Below are 8,384 nucleotides of genomic sequence, written 5' to 3' on the forward strand. Positions count from 1 at the left end.
GTGGGTTTGTAGAATTGAAATCATAATTTTCATACAACTACGTATTTTGCTTTTTTCCTTTACCATACTCTAAAGATTTCTCATGTTTTTCCAGTCTTACTCATTATTTTTAAGTGGGGCATATTTCCCTTAGTCAGTATACAGGCTCCACATCTGTACCCCAAAACTGACATTAAGGTTGCCACCACTGCGAAGAAAATATGGAAGAAGAGAATATAAAGATCAGAGCAGCCATCTACAATAATCAACCAACCAAGAGGACTAGCTGTTTTGTTCTTACCATACAGGTTACAGTTCTAGACCCCCGGGGGGTGTAGATGGTACAGAGTCCCAACAAAGGCCTAGTCTGAGCGGACTTGTCTCTCACACCAATTTCAAAAAGACTAGGTAAAAATGTTTATCAGTGGCCTGCAAACTAAGATGTGTATCCCCCAGGGAATTTTCGAGGGCTAGGTACACACTTAGATCGTTTTAAGCCCACATATTTCAAGAATCTTCAACTTGCATCTGTATTATGTCCTGAAGCTGACTTACTGGTGAGGGAATGCGGTCAAGGGGTCTCTCTCTTTCATTTCTGAACTGCGTCAGAATAGCCACATATTTTCCATATTGCAAAAGAAAGGGCATAACTCTCATTTACTGAGATCCCTTAAAAGGTGCACTATTCCAGGGTGTAGAAACTTCAGGGAATCTCTGTCAGTTTTTTATCATTTTCAAATACCGGGCTGTATTGTGAAAGTGTATACTTCTAATTGGCTGTGTAATGAATTCTTTCGCAAGTCAGATGATTTCCAAATAATTGCTTTCAATACAGTATGAACTTAAGATCACTAAATGAGGTTATAAATTAGAAGGAGTTCAAAGAACTGAAAAGTTCAAAACACCTTCTGACCCATCTGCTTATTACTGGCAAAAACATTCTTAGGGGGCTCCTAGGTGGTTCAGTCGCTTGACTGTGTGACTCTTGATTTCGGCTCAGGTCACGTTCCCAGGGTGCAGGGATCGAGCCCTGCTTCAGGCTCCATGCTGAGTGTGGAGCCTGCTTAAGATTCTCTCCCTCCACACCCCCCTCTCTGCCCCTCTCCCCCATTTGTGCTCTCTCTGTCTCTAAAATTAAAAAAAAAGAGAGAAGAAGAAGGAGAAGAAGAGGAGGAGGAGAGAAGAAATACATGAAATTAGGATATAATCCTGAGGGGTGAGAATGTGGAATGGACTTATAAGTGTGAAGAGAAAACTAAATTAAGTAAAATATACTATAGATAAAGAAGAGTTTTTCTGTATCTTTTTAAAATGGTGGATAATAGGCATAATCACTATAATCGCCATGTGTTTAGATTTTTTTTGGAATAAAAGAGTGTGTCATTTTATTTATTTATTTTTAATGTTTACTTATTTTTGAGAGAGAGAGCACAAGCGAGGGAGGGGCAGAGAGAAGAGAGAACCGTGAGATCATGACCTCCTCGGAAATCAAGAGTCAGACACTTAACCGATCGAGGTACCCAGGCACCCCTCGTGTCAATAGTTATTGAATCCTATTGTGTACTATGTGAGATGCTAAATGAATATATGATCCCTGCTTTCAAAGAATTCATGGTCTGTGGGAGAAATGTAGCTATAAACAGATCAGAGTGAAATATGTATATAAACAACCACAAGGGCCCAAAGGATGGAGCTGCCAAGTCTCCTTGGGCGAGTCTGGGAAGGAGGTGTGGTTAAACTGGATCCTAAAGAATGAGTGGGAGTAGGCTCAGCCAAAAGGCAGTGGGAGAAGGGAGGGAGCCCTATGGAGAAAGCAGGGAGCTGCCAGAACACAGGCAGATGGCCCTTTCCTTCTTCCCCACTTGCCCCCCAGACACAGGCTGGCACCCTAGGCAACCTTCTGAATTTGCAAATTCTCCATACCCCTCCCTCAAAATGCATCATAAGCCACCATTGCCCGTTTGTGCAACTCACCCGGCATTCACATTCTGTCAGTCAGCCGCTCTCTTGGAGATTTTAGGAAGGGTGGGACTAGTGGAAGTAATCTACTTAGAGCAAGAACACATTCTTGGGGTACTCCCATTATACAAAGGAAACTTGTGAGCTCAAATGCATCTCAAAACCATACAAGTATGCAGAAGAGAATTCTTTTAGCCGGGAGATTTCCAGATCCTCCCACTGTGTATTTTTTTGGTCTAGCCTCTCTTTACTTCCCTGAACAATGCAAAGGAGAAGGCAGCAACTCGGTCACCAAATTCTGATCATTTTCTCTTGGCACAGTCTCCCTCGCTGGTATGGTGCCATCATTTTACTCATCACCTTATCACAAGTCAGAAATCTCGGGTCATTGTAAAAGTATCTGTTTCTTTCCTTTGTTATCCCATTTCCTGAAGTTGTCAGGGCCCCGACCCTCAGCTCTCTAGGAGCAAAAGATGAGAAAGATTCTGAAGATTCTTAAGAACTCTTAAGAACTGGCTTCCACCCACTGACAGTCTCCCCCTGTACATCCCAAACCAGCCCACCCAGATAACGTACAGCAATTCTGGCACAGAAACCGATATTTCTCAAAATGCTGAGGATGTAATTGGTAACTCCAAGCAGGAAATCTGTTCTGAGGATCTTTCCTTTTTTTAATTTTTTAAAATGTTTATTTATTTTGAGAGAGAAAGAGACAGAGTGTGAAGGAGGAAGGGACAGAGAGAGAGGGAGACACAAAATCCAAAGCAGGCTTCAGGCTCAGAGCTGTTAGCACAGGGCCCGATGAGGGGCTCAAACTCACAAAGACCATGAGATCGTGACCTGAGTCGAAGTCGGATGCTTAACCGACTGAGCTACCCAGGCGCCCTCTTCTGAGGATCTTTAATAGCTTACAGGAGTCTCCCAGGTGTGGACAAAGTGGCCAGAGTCACCCCAGATATGAGGCCACCCCTCAGAGGCACAGTCCTGTCGGCATATCAAGGGCTGCTGGACATCATCCCTATGTGTTCATGACCTTCAGTGTCAGCCCTTCTTCCTGTCCTGACCTCTGTCCCTGTCCCTGACTGGCTGCCCATGCCTGTGTGGGTGGCCATTGATCAACCAGGATAATAGCTGCAACTCACCAGTAATTCATTGACCTCAGCCTCAGTCTGTCTGATGAGTCCAGAAATTATCCACCCTGAGCATTTATCCATCTTATCCCTCTCTTTTTAGAGTCTGACATTTTAATTTCTTTTGAATATTTGAATATGCCACTTTCTACAAGCCAGGAAACAGAATTAAACTAAGGCAGACTGGTCCTCCAGGGGATCCGGGCTGAGTCTTGCGAACTTCAGCAGTGACATTGTAATACAAGGTGCTAACAACGGGCTTTTATCATCTCTAAATAATAACCACTTATCCATATTTAAAAAAATTTTTTTAATGTTTATTTATTATTGAAATACAGAGAGAGTCAGAGGAGGGGAGCAGGGGAGGGGCAGAGGGAGAGAGGACACAGAATCTGAAGCAGGCTCCAGGGTCTGAGCTGTCAGCACACAGCCCAACACGAGGCTTGAACTCACAAACTGTGAGATCATGACCTGAGCCGAAGTCGGATGCTTAACCGACTGAGCCACCCAGGCGCCCCTATGTTTTTTTTTCCTTAGGAAATGGCCATAAGTTCAGTCCTTAAAGTCATGATATACAGAACACCTTGATCTACAAAGAACAAAATGACCCAAATTATATGCTGGCCTACTTACTGGTGGGCCACAGCAAAGCTGTCCAAGGAATAGTGAACAGACAGTGTTTACCTATTGGAAACTTTACTCTGAGGTTTAAAAAAGTCCTGGGGGCACCTGAGTGGCTCAGTAGGTTAAGCATCTGACTCTTGATTTCTGCTCAGGTCATGATCTCACAGTTTGTGGGAGTGAGCCTCAGCTCACTATCTTAATGCTCAATATCTCAAGGCTGGGCTCAATATCTTAAGGCTGGGCTCAATATCTTAAGGCTGGGCTCAGTCCCATCTGTCCCATCCTGCCAGGATTTTACCACCTGTGACTCCTCTCTGCAGGATTGAAGATGGGTGCTAGTCCTCAAAATCTGGAATGTCATCCTAGGGATAACCCCAGTAGCTTCTGGATGCATCCAATCGCCGTAAGATGAGAAATCCATTTCTACTTGCTGCAGCAGAAGGGCCTCTACATTATTGTTTCTTAGAATAGGGTGCCCAGATCTTAAGAATACGGACCACCTAGGAAAGTTATTTAAAAGGAAGATTCCTGGACCACATCCTCAGAAATTCAGATTCACTAGTTTCGACGTGAAACCCAAGCATCTCCATTTTTAACAAATCCTAGAGATGATGCTTACATCCACGAAGTTTGAGAACTTGGTCTTATGGGCTCTTGTCCTCCAACTTTGGAAAGAGAATGTGACATCCCCGGTGTGCCTCCCAGCCCTGTTTCCCTCCAATTACCTTAGCATCTGCTCAGTAGGACTCATTGGACAGAAAAATCCAAGACAGCTATTAGCCGAGAGTGAATTCAGCCCGGGCCCAACGATGTGGCTATATGACTGACAGATGACCCCACCGATGCTGTAAGAATTGCATATTGGGGGATTTACCAGCCTGGTTGACAGCCTGATAAGCCACACCTTCAGTGAGAAACCCTGGTGTTGAATTCTGTACTGCCCAGACTGATGTCAGATAGGCCAGGTTCTTGTCAGTTGCAAACACATGAGACTCCACCCAAAGTCTCAGGAGCCACACTTGATTAGAGGGAGGAGTCAGAGCGCTGCTAATCCAGTAGTCCACGTCGGTCCCCTATGGCCACCCCACCCTGGGTCTAGGGCACTCCTACCCCCTCTCCCAGCCCTGGGAACAAAGCTAGCCTCAAGAGTGCCAAGTAAAATTCAACTTCTGTTTTTACTGAGAGCAAGCAGGACATGATGCTGAAAACAACAGCTCAGAACCATTGGGATTCTCTCTCTCCCTCTCTCTCTGCCCCTCCCCCACTCGTGCTTTCTCTCCCTCTCTCTCTCTCAAAATAAATAAATACACTTAAAAAAAAAAAAAGATATGCCTTCTGGATTAGTGAGTGGGAAAAAAAAAAACAACAACAAAAAAACATTTGTCCACATTCCACTTTCCTCTCAAACGACAACAAGCAAAGGCAAGCACTAACCCAAACTCAATCCCAGTGTATCTATTCAGTAGGTTCTGGTGCTGGGATCCCACACCATTCCTGCTCAGAAGAGCCCTAGCCTGTTAAAATTCCACCTCGTGGGACCTTAGAACAGACAACCGTGTTCAGGATGTGTTCTTTTGGTGACACCACCGGCCTGGGTCCCTTAGTGACGGTAATGTAACTTCCCTCTGATTCTGAGTCTATTTCTATGTGAGGCTCCAAGCTGAACTGCCGGCAGGAAGACTCAGCCTCTGCCCTTAGTTCCCAGACCAAATGTCGTCGTTTGCCTACTTATCAGAAGAGAGGGAGTCCCCACCTCGAGGAAGGGATGTGTGAGCTGAGACCTGAAGGAGGCGTGGAAGTTCTAGCTGCATGTAGAGGAGGGAGAAGAGGTTCCAGGCGTATGGAACCAGGCATTTGTGCCTCCGTTTCCTCTGTTGCTGATTAGTGCTATGATTTGCTGCGGCCGCCGTGAGCATTCATTTATTGTTTCTCTGTGTAAGGGGCTGTGTAGAAAAGCTTCAGGCTTGTCGCTTTATTTGATTTTCCTAACATTGCAAGGACTGTGACACAAATGGGGAAACTGAGGCATGGGGAGGTGGGGTAACTTGAACAAAATCACATGGGCAATCAGAGGCAAGTGGAATTGACATCTGGACAATCTGCCTCCAGAACTCAAGATCTTAACCATGGTGTTACATTGCCCCCGCAATATATGTCCTCAGTCACAGGGGTTTTCTCCCCAAGTTACCACTGTCCCCCTAGGTCCTCAGGTCCTGGGCTTCCCCCTTTCCTCTCTCTGGGACCTGCCCCTCTGCCACTCTCACACAGTGAGAATGTGCCTGCCATCTTGGTCCTGCTCATGCTGACCCTGTGCCAGCCTCTCTGTTATGTGAACCATTGCATCCCTCCTGCTACCTCTTTTGTTTTGTGCTCAAGCTAACTTGAGTAGCGTCTCATTCATTTGCTGCTGAAAGATTTTTTTGAAATATAGCAACAAATAAACATAATACAGTAAAACCCTGGTTTGCAAGCATCTTTCGTTCCAGAAATATGCTTATAATCCAAAGCACTTGTATAGCAAAGCGAATTTCCCCATAAGAAATAATGGGAACTCAGATGATTCATTCCACAACCCAAAAAAATTCATATGAAAGCGATTACAATACTGTGATATAATACAAAAGAATAAAGAAAATACAAAATACAAAGAAAAATAAACAAATTAACCTGTAATTACGTTTGAAAACCTTCGTGGCTGTTATGAGGGAGACAAGAGAGAGGAGGGTTATTATGTAGGAAGACTTTCACTATCCCTAACGGAATCATTACTATCTATTGGCTCAATGGAATCTTTTTCTCTTCATGAAACTTTAACAAGGAACCTGTCCAATGACCTAGAATGAAGCAAAGCATTCCTAAGCTTACTCTTGTGTGGAAAAGCAAAGGACTGTCTGTCCATAGGTGCTTTGAAGTGACAAAAAATACACTAGGGCCAGTTGTGGGCACCTTCCAGCCTTCTGAAAAATCACTGATTTCTGCCAAACACTGCGGCCTGAGACGGAGCATCCAAGCATGAGAGACGATCACCCACAATGCCACAGTGAGAGAGAGAGAGAACCATTGGCTTATTTGTGATCACGTGATATTTGGCATCATCTACTACTTGTATTGCAAGATATCACTCATTTATCAGGTTAAAATTTATTAGAAATGTTTGCTCGTCTTGCAGAACCCTCACAGAACAAGTTACTCCCAGTCTGAGTTTTACTGTATGTGAAAACAGAGGTACACATTAGGAAGGAGAAACACAGGATGTCTTTGAACAAGCATGACAGGGGCCTGACCTATTCTCGGGGGACAGGGCGGGCTGCTCTGAGGAAATGACATTTGACGAGAAAGCTGGAGGCAGGACAGCTAACGAGGGGGAGTGAGCAGAGCAGGAAGAAAGGGTGGTCTGGGTAGAAGTACACTCATTTATTAAGGTCCTGTTGCAAGGGGGAAAAAAAGGAAAAGAACTCAAGGCACTCATGAAGGTGAAAGAAAGCCAACATGAGTGCAGTGTAGTGGAGGAGACAGTCTGACCAGATAGCATCAAGGGGAGTCAAGGCCAGACCACCGTCCACCTCTCTCTGCTCTCAGGGGGTGTCCAGACTTGGGACAGACGCCAAGTAGCTTCCACTCGGCAGAGAATCAACCTGGTGACGAATGTGACAGTGGTGCTTCCCGGGATGGTCTCATTAACCCTCCCAGACCGGGGCGTTCATCTCCTAACTGGTCTCCCTACAACTGCTCTTGCCTCCTTCAGTTCACGGTCCACTCCGCTGCCCAGAGAGGCAGGCATGGCTATCCTGCTGCTCCTCTCTGCTCAGGGCTTCTCGCTGCCCTTAGGGAGAAGGCTACGGATGTTAATATGGTTTACAAGGCCTCCACCCGCCCCACATCCTTGGTTCTTACCGTTCTCCTCCTCCGCGTCTTCCTCCCTGCCATCTTGGTTGTGCGACCTTGCCTCTCTGCCACGCTCTTGCTCAGCACTTGGCTTCAGGCCTCACACACAATCCTTTCCCAGTGGAAGCCTGCCTCACCACGCTGCCTTTAGGCCTCTTAAATGTCCTTTGTACTTTCTCCAACTTGAAAGACTAATTTGGAGCATGTATGCCCATAGCCCCCGTTCCTCACTGTTGTCACGCCTCCGTTACTGTCGGCTAATCTGTGAGTTCCATGGGCCTGTGCCCCATCACTTTCTGTTACCTGGTGCCAAGCAGTAACACCAGGAACACAGGATACGTGTGATAACTAATTGCCCAATTTCCCTTGTTATTCTGCGGGCTCTGGGAGGTGGAGGGGAGAGGAAGTTAGAGAAAGAATTTCTAGACCAGTGTCTTTGTAACAATAGTGTTGTTCATGGAGTCCAGCTTCTCACCATCAACAAGAAGTTGCATGAATCGATGCCTGGGTGGCTCAGTTGGTTGAGAGTCTGACTCTTGATTTCGGCTCAGGTCGTGACCTCACGGTTGGTGAGCTTGAGTCCTGTGTCGGGCTCTGCTATGGGAGCTCGGAGCCTGCTTGGGATTCTCTCTCTCCTGCTCTCTCTCTCTCTGCCCTTCCCCTGACCACACGCACCCCCACCTCAAAATAAATAAAGTTAAAAAAAGAGGGGTGCCTGGGTGGCTTAGTTAAGCATCCGACTTTGGTTCAAGTCATGATCTCAGCTCGTGGGTTCGAGACCTTGCATTGGGCTCGCTGCTTTCAGCA

The sequence above is a fragment of the Leopardus geoffroyi genome, chromosome A1 (genome assembly GCF_018350155.1).
Source record: "Leopardus geoffroyi isolate Oge1 chromosome A1, O.geoffroyi_Oge1_pat1.0, whole genome shotgun sequence".
Lineage (NCBI taxonomy): Eukaryota > Metazoa > Chordata > Mammalia > Carnivora > Felidae > Leopardus > Leopardus geoffroyi.